Consider the following 16228-nt stretch of genomic DNA (forward strand, 5'->3'; position numbering starts at 1 on the left):
TCGATTGGCTTTACCGTTAGAGTTAGAAAAGATTCATAACACATTTAATGTATCGATGTTACGACGGTATCAATCAGATTTTTCACACATAATTTCACCTGTAGATGTTGAGATTCGGCCAGATATGACGTACAGTGAAGAACTGATCAAAATTTTAGCTCGGAAAGTTAAAGAATTGAGAAATAAAAGTATAGCTTCAGTTAAAGTTCTCTGGCAACAATACAGGATAGAAAAGGCTACCTGGGAACTAGAAGAAGCTATGAAGGTACAATACCCGAACCTATTTTCTAGTAAGATTCTCGAAGACGAAAATTCCTTTAGGGGAGAGTTGTAATAGCCCATTTTTAGTGATATCAGAATAGTGGGGTTTTGGGACCACAATTCCGATGAGTAAATTATTATTTTATAGTCTATGGGATTATAGTAAGGTTGTATTAAAATTTCATTAAGAAATGTTGAAGTTTACATAGTTAATTAAGTAAAAAGAGCTAAATTGTAAAAGATGCAAAAGTTGAGTTCTATTAGTAAAAAGGGTTAAATGACTATGAAATCTTAAACTAAAGGACTTGAATGATAAACAGACCATTTATATGGGATAGTGGTTGTGCGTGGCAAGGTATTAATGTAATTATGATAATTTTTCAAGGTTAAAATGGAAATTAAACAAATTAAAATTAAACTAAATGAAACAATTTTTTTCATCTTTCTCATTTCACTCCACCATTGAAATAGTGAAAAAAAAACACCATTTTTGGTGCTTTGAAGATTCGGCTAGCATTGTTCTTGCATGTTGTCATTTTTAGGTTAGTTTTTAATGATTTTTATGTTTTTAATATCGTTTTAGCTTAATCTAGCTAGCCCGAGGGTCAATTTGTAAAATGTTAAAGGTTGAGGGACTTTCCATGAATTTTTTTGATTGGGTTTTGATGATAAATTATAGATTATAAATCTTTGTTAAAAATAAACAAGTTTTGTTAAATAACTTTTGATAAAATTTGGAATTAGGGAATAAATTGTTAAAGTTATAAATTCTAGGGTTTTATTGTGAAATGATGGTAAGTATGGGTTATTTCAAGGTCCCTTACTTGTTTGGTTAACATGGAATTAGATTAAAATGGTTAGATATTAAGTTATAAGCTTAAGGACTAAATTCTGAAAAAGTTAAAATGTTAGGGGTAAATTGGTAATTTTTCATAAATGTGAGTTGTTGATTGAATTGGATGTTTGAGGTTAATTGAAGTACTTAATTTAATATAATTATCTATCTAGATCAAGATAAACCATGAACGGACCTAGATCGAGGAAAGGCGAAAGCTTTAGATTAGCTCGATTTAACTTCCACACCCTTAGTCATTGAGGTAAGTTTGTATGAACGGTAATCACGTATATGTTATTTAAATTTATAGATATTAGGTTATTTATATTTCAAATGGATCGATATATGAACATAACAATGCTATGATAATTTGACGGATGTCGAGTCTCGATTGAACCTTAAGAATTCTTGGGATAGGAATGACATGTCATTAGGGATTTCATGTTTGGGGTGCTGTTCTTGAATGTCCTACTGATGGCTGAGGTCCTGCATTTGTTGTGAATACTCCACAACTCGTGTGAGCAGCATCGTGTAGCTTACATTCCGATCTACAGCTCGTGTGCCCCATTTCACAGCTCATGTGAGCAATGATGTAAAGGAAAGGTTATGGTCATATGTAAAGGCACACTTTGTGTGAGCTTTCCTGAGTATCCGATGAAATTCTAGATGGTTCAATGGGCAAGAAAAGAGATTGAAAAGGTAAGTATTCAAATGGAATTAAACATAATCTTATGGAAGGAATGCATGAAATAAATGGTTTATTTCATATGTAAAATGACTTATCTTATGGTTAATTCATTTGAATTATGTACAACTGTGCTAAATTGTGTACTGATGATGATGTATAGGCTTATGCCAAGCTTATGGTTTGGATTACACTATACTTATGTTTTATATTATGCAAATGAAATGGTAAGTTATGTTTTGATTTATACGAGCTTACTATGCGTTATTTTCTTATGTAGTTTCTTATGTATATGAGTGGTTATGATTTGTTTATGTTATTGAATGAAGTTAAGTTTAAATGTTTTCGATTGTACGGTAATGCTCCGTATCCCTAATCCGGGGACGGATATGGGTTAGGGGTGTTACAGTTATACTTTGATTTCAATGTTAATCTATTATCAAATTTTAGATTAATTTCCACTGTAATCTTACTAAAACAGGACTCGAACACTACAAGAAATCTGTACCAGCCCGTTTTCAATGGTGTCAAAAATAGTGGTTTTGGGACCACGATCCGTCAAGCGAGTCAGTATTTTGTTGTTTAATTAATGTTTATGAGCATTTATTAGAGTCATACTAAATTTTGTTAAGAAATTTTAAAGTTTATATAGTTAATTAGGTAAAAAGGACTAAATTATAGAAGTTGCAAAAGTTGAGTTATATTAGTTAATTGAGTCAAATAGCTATGAAAAGGTGAATTAATGGAATTAGATGGTAAATATACCATGCATTTGGATAGTGGACGATTATGGACATGATTTGTTAAATTTTTAGTTAACATCAGAAGGTTAAAAAGGTAAATTATAATTAAAATAAAACATAAACAAAAGATGAATGGCTATCATCTTCTTTAGCTCTCTCCACTGGAAACTAAGAAGAAGAAAACACAATTTTTGCATCCATAAGGTTCGGCCAAGCTACAAACCATTGCATGGTATGAATTTTTAATCCGTGTTTAGTAATTTTATGTTTTTGTTATTGTTTTAGCTTAATCTAACTAGCTCAGGGACAATTCGTAAAAATGTTAAAGGTTTAGGGACTTTCCATGAATGATTTTGAAGTTTTTTTTGTTAATTTAGTTGTTAGATTATTAATGTTGGTAGTTAAATAAAAGTATTTTGTTACATGATTTTTGGTAAACTTAAGGTTTAGGGACTTATTTATAATAGTAGTAAAATTCAATGGAATTAGGGTGAAATGATGAAAGTTATGGACTATAATGGACCCTACTAAAAATTGGCTAGCTTAGTTTTTCATTGGTTGTGGTTAAATTGTGAGTTTCGAGTTTAGGGGCTAAATTGTACAAAAGTTAAAATGTTAGGCTAATTTTGTAAAATAATGTTGGAAGGGATTAATTATATAAAATTACTTATTTAAGTGTTGGAATAGTATTAATTGAATAAAATTACTATTTAGATAAAGAAACACAACAACCAGATTTGAATTGAGGAAAAGCAAAAGTATCGAAATAGTTTTCGACTCTACTTTTGCAACCGTTTTGGTTGAGCTAAGTTCGTACAAGGATTAAATTCATTAATTTATGTTTTGAATGTAATTTCAATAAATATTAGGCTATGTATAGTTAGATTGATATTTTTTTTGATATTTTAATATCATGGACTAAATTAAGATGTCTATTAAATTGAATGTTATATGTGAAAAATATACATTTCATAGAAGTATGTTTGAAATTGAATAATACAATGAAATTAAAGAATTTGGTTATGTAAAATGGTCTCATTTGAACCTTGTGAATACTTAGGATACAAATGACATGTCATTAAGAGTTATACGATTTCGGGTGCTGGTCTTAGATGTCCTACCAATAGTTGAAGTCGTGCATTTGTTGCAGATTCTCCACATCTCGTGTGAGCAACATCGTGTAGCTTAACATCCCAACCCACAGATCATGTAAGCTGGCCCATTCCATAGCTCGTATGAGCACATACAATTACATGATACAGTCACAACTCGTGTGAGAATTTCTCAAGTATCTGACGATATTCTAATTGGTTCAACGGGTGAATAATGTTTAATTTGAGTATGTATGTATTTGAAAATATATGTTATTATAAGATTAAATGGAAAATGTTGGTATTTGAACTTGAAATGGAAAAGGTATTATTTGAAAACATGAGGGATGATATGTATATTGATTGCTTATTAAGTTATGTTTCACAAATTGGTTGGATTTAGATGCTTACCTATACACCTACTAACCTTGTATGGTGGTGTATTTAGGAAAGGAAACTTTGCTGGTTGGATTTATATGCTTATCTATACACCTACTAACCTTGTGTGGTGGTGTATTTAGGAAAGGAAACTTTGCTCATGATATAATGAAATTATGCTTGGGCTTAATTATGTTAGATTCGGTAAGTTTTGTTTTCATTTATACGATCTTACTAAGCACTACTTGCTTATGTAGTTGTTTTCCTTATTTTGTAGATCATCAGAAAACTCGACCGGTTGGAATCTCGACAGAGCACAATCACACTATCCATCCATCATTTTAGTAGTTTTTGGTTACTTTAGCAAATGGTTATAAATGGCATGTAATAGGGTTAAAATGTTATCTTGGAAACATGCTTTGTTTTGATTTGTGCCCAGCTTATTTGTGTCTATGCTATTTTGCCTATATGATATGCCTTCAGATTACTTGTCTATATGTTTTGGTTTTTGACTTGTAAAATGTATATGTAAATATATGTGTTTGGCCAATATGGTTATGCCTTTTTAAAGGTAGGTAACTTATGGAGGAATGGAATGAGTTTGAAATGGTTATTTGGTATGTTTGATATATGTTTAATGTGTGAATGTTGTAATATTGAATTTGAATGATTTGGTTTATGAAATGTGGTGTCAATAAGGGCACATTGGTTAGACAATTAGGTTTAATGTTATGACCATATCATATTTTTTGTGCTAATGACACCCAACTATGAATTTCCTACTTGATCCTTAAGTCTTGCATATTTTCTCATTCACATATTCAATTGGTTATTAAGTGACCAAGTCATTGAGTAATTCGGTTTGTTAAGCAACGTTGAAACTTTGTTTTTATCAAGGTTCATGTTCATCACTTTCTGAATTTATTTATAACCCTTAGGCATATCATCACTTACACATATTTTCAAATTTCATATTTGACTAGTTCATACATTACCATATATAATAATATCACATTTATTATACATTCCATGGCAACCGATTTGTACAATATATTACAAGGAATTAAAATACTTTATAACTAAGGCTTATTAAGTCATATCTTTCCAAAAATACTTATTTCTAACACTTTAATTCATAGAATTTGTACACATACATTACAATATCATTTTCATACTTTATGAACCATACTAACATAAGATAAGCATGAGTATCCAAGGGTACTTACCAATTGGATGCTTTTCTACTCAAATCCCCTTTTCTACTCAAATCCAAATTTTCAACCATTTGAATCCAACCTCACAATAGCTTGGAATACCATCCCTCATCATTTCCACATTTTCCATACACCAAAAATATAATAAAAATTAATATAAAAGCTTTCCAAACTTTCTCATGCAACCAATTTCAATAATCAAGTTAAGAGAGGTGAAAACATCATTTCTTACATTTTCTTAAAGCTTTTTCTTTCTAGCTTCCATTTTCTCTTTCAAGTGCCATAAAAACCCTTGTTGAAAACTAAATATTTGAAGGTGGAAATGAGTTTAGGAGGGTTTTTTCCAAGTGATTTTAGCAAATTCTCAAAGTTAGGATATTGAGGTTTGAAAAGTTATAAGAAAAAGCAAGAAAAATGAGTGAAGGAGAAGAGAGACTCCATGGGAGAGGGGTTGGTCTCTGCAACAAGGAGAAGGCTAATTGGGGTTCCTTTATTCCCTTTTTTTTCTTCTTTTAAAATCCCAAGTGGACTTAAGGCCCAAGTTTGCCAATACTAAGTTCAAACTTTATAAATTGTGGTCCACTAATCCAATATATGGCCCAAATGGTCCAAATTCATCCCACACATCAATTACATTACTCGATTAATATTTCGATCATAAAATTCTTGAAAAATAACCAAAATACCCTTATGTGTAAATATTATCATTTTACCCCCTTTTTCCTCAAAGCTCAATTTCTTCACAACAAGTCAACACTTAATCAGTCAAATTCCATAATTCATATTTGATAATTAATAAGAATCCTTTAAATCATTTCAAAATTTTCTTTCAAATTTATTGCATACGCTACCAGGATGGTGCTGTAACACCCAATACCCTGCTTGGTCGCCAAGCCCGAATATTAGGATGCCACACCACCATCTCATGTCATACTTATAGTAAATTGTCACATTATTAAGAAATCATCCTCTTTATCAGTGATCTTATAAATTTTTAGTCAAACATATACGAAACATACTTCAAATAAACTTATAGTAATAATTGGACATGCATTAGGATCAATTAGCAAAATTTCCAAGACAATTATGTAGGTATCGATACTATAACAAAGGTATCAATAATTCTCTCAAGTGGTATCGATACTATAAAAATGGTGTTAGTAATTCTCTCAAGTGGTATCGATACCACTGGGAAAATTGGTACCAAAATTTTTACTATTTCTCGTTTTAAAAATCCAAACCTCAAAAATTATCAATACATTTGCCAAAGTATCAATACTTCTGCTCCGAGTATCGATACTCGTGATAGGGTCTCGATACCAAATTAAAATTCTGACTTCTTACACATTTTAAATCACAGAATTATTGTTTTTACAACACGAATATCGATACCTATGCTTCAGACCAAAAAAATACAACATACATGAGCATATAAGTCATTCCAACAGGTATCAATTCATCATGCTATGATATCATCATCAAATAAATGTCAAAGCAGTCGTAATAACAGTCTCAAACATCAAAAGTGAGTTCAAATGATAATTGGCATAATACGATTCAATTCTTAAAATCCTAAGAGTAATTAAGGTATGGGACTTCCAAAGCATCATGACAAATATCATTAAAAGTCTACCACATTTCCTTATTCCCAAAACGTAAATAAATAACAATAACACCTACGAAAAAATGGAAACGAACTTGCTTGGATCACCCCTTGGAACCACATCGCTTACGTCGGAACACTACTAATCTGCAATGGTGTAGGAAGCGAGTGGGTGAGCTTAACAAGCTTAGTGAATGCCTAGAACAATTATATAGCACAACCTCAACAGTTCCAACTTTAGTGTCATATTATTCTTACTAGTGCATTATTTACTAGTTCATTTACATGGTAATGATAATCACTTTTAAACATGTATCACATTACATATATAATCACATAACCTTTATGCATATATCACAATACTCATATAATTACATAATGTTTAAGCATATATAACAATACTCATACAATCACATAACATTCAGGCATATATCACAATACTCATATAATCACATAACATTCAAACATATACCACAATACTCAAAAACATGTTTGTAGATAAGTTGCATAATGGTCACATATCATATAAACACATAGCACAATACATACATATTCTTAATTTAAGATAATTTGGCACTTGATCTATGAAACATAAAAGTGAGCTCTATCATCACTCATCGAATACACGGATCTCCAACACACCACATAGAGTCATAGAGTCAAACATGTCCCAAAAGTGAAACATAAAGCTAACACTCTCATTATTTCCCCTCACATGTCTCGTTGAATGGAGCTTAGCTCACATTCCCTTATCCCTCCAACATGTCCCAAGGCCTCAATGCCCAAAATCACTGTACATATAGGTGAGTACTCACAATCCTATGGCATGCCAAATATATCCAACAGTTTCAAGATCACAAGGCCAAAATATCTGAAATCAAACACATATCACTTACCGATTATCCGTGCATTATCACTGCATATTTTCATCTTTAGCAAAATACTGTCACTAACATTTAACATATACATATCATGTACACATTTGTACTTTCACAACGGTTATCATAACCACATATCACATGTTATAGCATCTCATCTCAATTCACATATTCACAAACACATAAGCACATTATTCACAAGATAAAATAGGTATGAGAAAGCTTACACTCAAAATTTAGATTAAGGTTTTAGGATACTACTAAATTCCAAAATAACGCATTGAATCGTGTCCACAAGCAATTATTCTAAACACTCATCTATTACACTTTCGCCGAAAAGCCGAAAGCTCAAACTAGGTTTTCCTTGCCTTTATCTCTACTCGTAGAAGGTCCTAATAAATTCGAAGCTTCAACACAATAATTCAAAAAAAAATACATTCAAAAATCATCTAAGGACTCACTACAAGCAATTCCATACATAAGCCTAAGTTATGTTCTCATGTAGCCGAAACCTTTAACATAACCAACTTGAAATCCAAATATCTTGATCTACACTTAATATTTTCACCCAAAACTAATTTCATTCATCTAATTATTCATCTATGACTAATTTTCAACCTTTAAACTAAAATAAAATACTCAATTCATGGTATCAACTTTTTTGACATGTTCTATGGCTATTTTCTAAAACTTCATTAAAACTCAAGAAATCTTTATTGAAACTTCAAAGTAAGTTTAGAAACCTCTCAATCATGTCAAAACTAATTGAAGAAAACTTTGAAACCACGTTTTTACTCAAAATTCTAAAATCCACCATTAACAATTCAATTTTTGGCTTTTATTCAAAACATGCGATTTAATGGCTTAAAACTTGGTTTTAAAGACTAAATAACATTTAAAACTAATGGGAAGATAAATTGTTACCTTAGTTGATGAAAAACTGAGCGTTTAATTGAAAACCTGAAAAACTCACAAGCTTGACAATGGAGAAATCAACAATGATATTGGGTGCTTTTCTTGGTATTTTTAATGGAGATTTATGGCTTAAAATATGATAGATATCGAAAAGAATTAGGATATAGAATTCAAAATTGATTGGGGAGATTTGGGAGAACTATGGACGGCACAAGTATGAGAGGTGAAGAAGACTAACATAAAAATAAAACTATAAATGGGGGTTTTAGGTTGGATTTTAAAATCTGATCTAACTGTCTTTTAAAAAATCTAAGTTACGACTCTTTTAAAAATCAATCCTTTTTTCAAAATTAAAGGTAATTAAAAGTCATTTTTAGAAATTGATTTAACTTTTCTAAAAACCATAGTAAAAAACATTATTGATAAACCATGTCACAAAATTTCGAACACTCTAAGGCTAAATTTCCAAATTTACCTCTAAAACTCCTAGCCACTATTTTGGGGTGTTACAGGTGCCAGATTTCTAATAAAAAATATCGGGGGTGTTACATCTGTACAAGTCTTGCAAAATATACAAGAGTTTGAGACTTGCTAAAATAATACACCAATTACAATTTATTCCCCTATTAACTTGTGCTATATAATAAATAAGACTAAAGTAAAAATGGATTGTTGCATATATGTCTTCAATGCTATCCCAATCCAATTGCTTGATCTGATATGATCCGATCCAATTTTCAAGATAAGTTGCTTCAAATCGATTGATTTTCATAAATGTCTTTCATACTTCAAAAATATCAACATTGTTCGAAATCCAAAGAATTATTTTAAAGAATTGTCGACTCCAAACATGGAAATTTACTAAGTTTGTTGCAATGCTAATCGTAATGGCCACTACCTTTGGCACTTCATAGGCCATTTTGAAAGCTTGCCTCAACAATCTACCCCCTTTAGCAATTTTTTTAGCAAAACCAATTACAATAAGGAAGCTCATCAACATTAACAAAAGATTCCTCCCAATAGTACAATCATATTAATCCATTAAACTTAATTTCAAACATAATCAAGAAAATTAACCATTAATGCCCCTTGACCATGTGCAACAATAATCAAACTACTATAATTATATCTAAGTAAGATGAGGATAAAAGCTTGTACATGACAATAACATCAACCATTCATCAGTAAAGTTCATCAAGTTAATTATTAAAAATATTTCAAAAGGAATAACCAAATTAAACTAAAAGTGAAATAAAATCCCATTAAAAGGATGATCGCGGTCCTAACGTGTATGTGTATCAAGGTTGTAAATACTACAAATAAAATAGTAGGACGAAGCGATATTTGCAATTATACATTTCAAGTTGTAATATAGATGGGTTTACAATGGACCACTTGGGAAGTATTCTAAGGATCGTACCCAAGGGAAGCTAAATTAAACTAAATTATAAACTTTCACACAAACAGGTATAGTACGACATGCATATAACGAAAATTGATATAAGGAACATAAAGTAACAAGTAACAGAAACAATCAGAATCAATCAATTAAGCAACTAGAAGATCAACTTGTTGGATCTGGTGCCCTAAGTGTAGTATTTTTATCTGAGTACATGATAACTCTTGAAAAATGTTATATTTAAGGCCTCTAAATAGAATTAATTGGTTTTAATTAAGTGAATATATTTGCATTTTTAGGATATTTTTATAACATTACATAATAAAGCTTGGATTGTTATATAATGGTCATTATTTGTTACTTTTATCACTTGGGTGGAAAGGTGTGGTTTTGTGTGAACACATGTGCAGAAAGAGCAAGAAGATAACTAGGAATACAAAGGAAGTGAAATATTGCCATGGCAAATGGTGAAATTGATTGCCAACAGATTTGCCATGGTAATTTTGAGAAGATGACTTAGCATTTTATCCACGTCATTCTCAGGCAGTTCTGCGTGTGAACACAATAAAAGAGGACTGAAAAAAGTGTGTTGAGGTGGGACGGATCTACCCAATAAAAGAAAAAGAGAGAATAAGAAAAATGGAGAGGAGAATTTTTGTGAGAAAGAGACTAGTAATAGCAATCCTCTATCTGCACAGAGAAAAACTCCATTGGAGAATACAAACGTGAAGAAGGGGAAGAAACATCTATCCTGGATTCACGTAGGATCAAAAGATAAAAGTGAAGCTGGAGTGTGGTGAGAAATCCTGTAGTTCTGCCTTTAGTTTTCCTGATTTCTGTTATTCAAACTTATTTAAATGTTGATGAATGATTTAAATTTGGTGTTTACTTTGCCACCCATGAACTAAATATTTTCTAGGTTGAAGTTATTTGGGTGGATGTTTATCATCTTTAATGCTCATGATTTGAGATTGTCTATATCAATGTTTCATTCGATTTATGCCTATTTTAAATACATGCATGCAAGCTCTAGACATAGTTGATTGTATGTTAAGTTCATAGATGTATTTTTAATTTTGAAAATGTTAAATATACTGGATCTAGAATCATTTGATGCAAGCGAATATTCGACAGAATATTCGTAGCATTCTAGACATAGATGTTGGGAGTTATGCAGAGAAGAACATTCATTGAAGTTATTAATCCAGAGTTTTGTAAACATATAATAACTTAGATTTTTAGCTTAAAATCTAGTTACCAAAACAAGCAGGTTACAGTAGTAACTCTCTGAGTAGTTGATCAGACAATATTTTTCCATGACATTATTTTGATATGAGCATTTCACCTAAATAATTCCAGCCTTATTCATTCAACAACAGAATTACTCTTGCTTTTCTCTGTAATTTTTCACTACATTTTATTTGCCATATCAATTTTTTTTTTTTTAGCATTAAATTACATTAATTCATTATACTAACATCTTATTGAATTTAGGATTATTTCCTGCTATTTAGTATAGTTAATAAGATTATAATAACTTAATCAATCTCTTACCAATTTCTGATCCCTATGGAGACTGTACTTACTTATCACTTTATTACTTGAATGACGTGTACACTTGAAAAATTGCATTAGTTATTTACATGTAACAAGTTTTTGGTGCCATTGCCAGGAATCGACAGCATTGGTGAAAAGTTTATTTGTTATTATTCTTGTTATTATTATTAGAACATTTAATTAATATTTTATTTGATTTTTCAGGTTTGTACTAGTGCGTGAGAAGAAGTAGTCAAGGGGATACAGAATATTGTTTTGATCCTGAGATTGAAAGGACATTAAGGCGAAGAAACAAAGCATTAAGAGAAATGGTGAGGATTATAAATGATCCAATCAGAGAAGATTAGGTACTTTAGAATGAAAGGATTGTTGATATTCCTTGAATTTTAGATGAAAGAGATAGACTCATTAGAGAACATGTAATCGACACTTTGGGTGATCTAATTCCAAGAATTGTTATGCCACATATTCAAGCTAAACACTTTGAATTAAAAGCGGTAATGTTTTAGATGCTGCAGATGGTAAGGCAGTTTAGCAGTTTACCAACTGAAAATCCCAGATTAAACTTGAGACTTTTTCCTGAAGTCTGTGACTCATTCAGGCAGCAGAGTGTTCTTGAAGATGCCCTTAGACTAAAATTATTTCATTATTCATTGTGAGATCGTGCTTGATCATGGTTGAATGTATTACCATCAGGTACGGTGGCATCTTAGAATGAACTGTGTCAGAGATTTTTGCTTAGGTACAATCCTCCCAACATGAATGCCAAGCTGAGGAATGACATTACATCATTCAGGCAGTCTGAAGATGAGACATTATAAGAAGCATGTGAGAATTTCAAGGAATTAATTAGAAAATGCCCGATGTGTGGTTTTCATCATTGGACACAAATGGAAATGTCCTTCAATGGATTAAATGCTCATATGCAAATGGTGGTGGATGCGTCTGCTAATGGGATGTTGCTTGACAAAACCTACAATGAAGCATACGAAGTTCTGGAAAGAATAGCAAATAATGATTATCAGTACCCCACTACCAGAGTTTGTACTGGTAGAAGAGTTGCTGGGGCAATGGAACTTGATGCGATTACATTGTTAACAGCTCAGGTATTATCTTTAACAAATATGATTAAAACTCTAAAAAAAACCCTCTATAGTGTAGGAGATGAAGGTTGTATAACTAGTATTGGTATACTATGGAGAAGATCGTGTTTTTGATGAATGCCTATCCAATCCAACCTCTGCGTATTACATGGGAAATTTTAATTGTAGAAAAAAAAATCTCTACTCCAACACCTACAATCCAAGGTGGAAGCAACACCCAAATTTTAGCTGGAGTAATCAGAGAATGGGAAATGCCAAAACTGTTAATAGACAGAATGCGGCTGGTGTACCACTTGGACACAGTCAACCAATGCCGCGGCAAAATGTGTAACAAAGTTTGTCATCTTCAACATCAGCAATGGAAGCTTTATTAAAAGAGTATATGGCTAAGAATGACGCGATTATTCAGATCCAGACAGCTTCCTCAAGAACTCTGGCGAATCAAGTGGGACAAATTGCCACTGCATTAAGCTCCAGACAACAAGGAGAATTACCTAGTGACACAGAAAGTTCTAGATCTCAAGATAAAGAACAATGTAAAGCCATAACACTCTGGAGTGGCACTCAACTGCAAGGAGTTCTGAATGATGCCTTGTCTGAGGAGGAAAGTTCTGAAGTTCCTGAAATCACAACTTTTGAACCAGAAGTGGAACAAACTACAAAAGATGAGAGTAGACGAAAGCATATAGAAGAAAATTCATCTTGCCAAGCCAATACAAATGCTATGACAAGGCAACCTCAACAAATGGAAGGAAGGCCACCGCCACATTTTCCCCAACATTTCCAAAATTTGAAACAAGATGCTTAATTCAAGAAATTTCTGGCGGTCTTGAAGCAATTACACATCAATATACCTTTGGTGGAAGCATTAGAAAAAATGTCTAACTATGTGAAATTCATGAAAGATATCCTATCCAAGAAGAGAAAGTTAAGGGAGCTCGAAACTGTGGCACTTACTGAAGGGTGCATAGTAATGCTGAAGAACAAACTGCCACCAAAATTAAAAGATCCAGGGAGTTTCATTATACCCTATTCGATTGGAAACCATTATGTAGGCAAAGCATTATACGATTTAGGTGTAAGTATCAATCTAATGCCTATGTTTGTTTTTAGGAAACTTAGGATAGGAAATGCAAGACCTACTACTGTCACACTACAACTAGCTGATAGATCATATGTCCATCCAGAAGGTAAAATTGAAGATGTACTGGTAAGAGTTACAAGTTCATCTTTCCAGCAGATTTTATTATTCTGGAATTTGAAGCAAGCAAAGAGGTACCTATAATACTTGGATAACCTTTCTTAGTAACTAGTAGAACATTGATTGATGTACATAAAGGTGAAGACTTAGATGAAGAATGTCATGCTGTAGAATTTGTTGACATTGTAATTCAGGAAGAATTTATAAGACATATTCACAACAATTCTAATGCAGACTCTGTCAAATTAAATGAAATAGATTTGACTAAATAATCTGAAGAACAAATGGAAACTAAATAATTTGAAAATGGATACAGAAGGAGCTTTGAATCATTAGATTTATCAAGTCGCTCTTTCAACCTTCCTCACTTATCAATAGAAGATCCACTGGTGCTGGATTTGAAGCCATTACCTGCATTTGAAGTACGCTTATTTGGGAGAAAATGATACATTGCCTGTAGTTATTTCTGCCAAGCATACAATAGACCAGAAAATGCAATTACTAGAGGTCTTAAAGAAATCCAAAAAATCTTTAGGATGGTTAATTGCGGATATCAAAGGAATTACCCTAGTAATCTGCATACACAAAATAATACTTGAAGATTGTCATGGCAAATCTATTGAATGGCAAAGGAGACTGAATCCTGTCATGAAGGAAGTAGTTAAAAAGGAAATTATCAAATGGTTGGATCCGAAGATTATATACCCAATTTCTAATAGCTCTTGGGTGAGTGTACCCAAGAAAGGAGGAGTCACAGTAGTTAACAATGATAACAACAAACTCATTCCCACACGTACTGTCACAGGTTGGAGAGTTTGTATGAATTATCAAAAGCTCAACAAAGCAATGAAGAATGACCATTTCCCTTTGCCTTTTATAAATCAAATGTTGGACACACTAGAAGGGAAAGCCTTCTATGTTTTTTTAGATGGATATTCAGGGTAAAACCAAATTTCCATATCTCTTATTGATCAAGAAAAAACTACATTCACCTGTCCTTATGGAACATTTTCTTTTAGAAGAATGTCATTTGGGTTATGTAATGCCCCAGTAGCATTCCAGCATTGCATGATGGCAATATTTTCTGACATGGTGGAGAAGTTCCTTGAAGTATTCATGGATGATTTCTCAGTGTTTGGTGACACTTTTGAAGATTCCTTAAAAAATTTGGAGTCTGTACTTTCCAGATGTCAAGAAACAAATCTAGTGTTGAATTGGTAAAAATGCTACTTCATGGTTTGTTAAGGCATTATTTTGGGCCATAAAATTTCACAGCAAGGAATGTCCATCAATAAAGCAATAATAGAAGTCATTGAAAATTTTCCACCACCCACTTCAGTGAAAAGAATCAGAATCTTTCTTGGGCATGTAGGATTTTACCGTCGCGTAATCAAGGATTTTTCTAAGATATCAAAGCCTTTATTTCAATTGTTGGAGCAAAACAAACCATTTCATTTTGATGAGTTATGCTCAAAGGCGTTCGTAGAGTTAAAGGAACAATTAACTACAACACCTATAGTAACTGCACCAGACTGGACTCTACCATTTGAACTAATGTGTGATGCAAGTGACTTCACTTTCGAAGCAGTGCTAGGGCAAAGAAAAGCCAAGATGTTTCATGTTATATATTATACCAGTCGCACATAAACAGATAGAGACCAAAACTAGACTCATGAGATGGATATTGTTGCTGAAGGAATTTGATTTGGAAATCAAAGATAGTAAAGGCACTGAAAATCTAGTGGCTAGTCACTTGTCACGATTGGAAGCAGGGAATGAGTATGGTGAGGGTCAAATGATTAAGAAAAATTCCCTGATGAGCAGATATTTTTGGCTATGGCATTGCCATGGTATGCTAATATTGTTAACTTTCTAGTCAGTGGGTTACTATCACTTACGCTCAATCATCGAGGATAAAGGAAATTCCTTCATGATGTCAAGCAATATTACTGGGATGAGGCATTTCTATTCAAGCAGTGTGCAGATCAAGTAATTTGAAAATGTATTCCGGATATTAAATTTCAAACTATCTTACATCATTGCCATTCCGCACCTTATGGTGGACATTTTAGAAGCATGAGAACTACTACAAAGGTTTTCCAATCTAGTTTTTATTGGCCCACCATGTTTAAATATGCTAATAAGTTCTGTAAAAACTATGATCGCTGTTAAAGAACTGGTAACTTATCTAGAAGATACAAGATGCCGCTACAAAATATTTTAGAGATGGAATTATTTGATGTTTGGGGAATTGATTTCATGGGTCCATTTCCACCATTATGGGGAAAAGTCTATATTCTTGTCGCTGTGGATTATGTCTCCAAATGGGTTGAAGCTATGACTTTACATAAAAATGATGCCAAAT

General features: G+C 32.3%; 1 non-coding gene across 1 annotated transcript; it reads right to left on the reverse strand.

Annotated features, from left to right (window-relative positions):
• Positions 1-12326: 12326 nt before the first annotated feature.
• LOC128040772 (small nucleolar RNA R71) lies at positions 12327-12433 on the reverse strand. The gene has a single exon (XR_008195578.1). It is a non-coding gene; the product is annotated as a small nucleolar RNA R71 (small nucleolar RNA).
• Positions 12434-16228: the final 3795 nt, after the last annotated feature.

The sequence above is a fragment of the Gossypium raimondii genome, chromosome 4 (assembly GCF_025698545.1).
Source record: "Gossypium raimondii isolate GPD5lz chromosome 4, ASM2569854v1, whole genome shotgun sequence".
NCBI classification, from domain to species: domain Eukaryota; kingdom Viridiplantae; phylum Streptophyta; class Magnoliopsida; order Malvales; family Malvaceae; genus Gossypium; species Gossypium raimondii.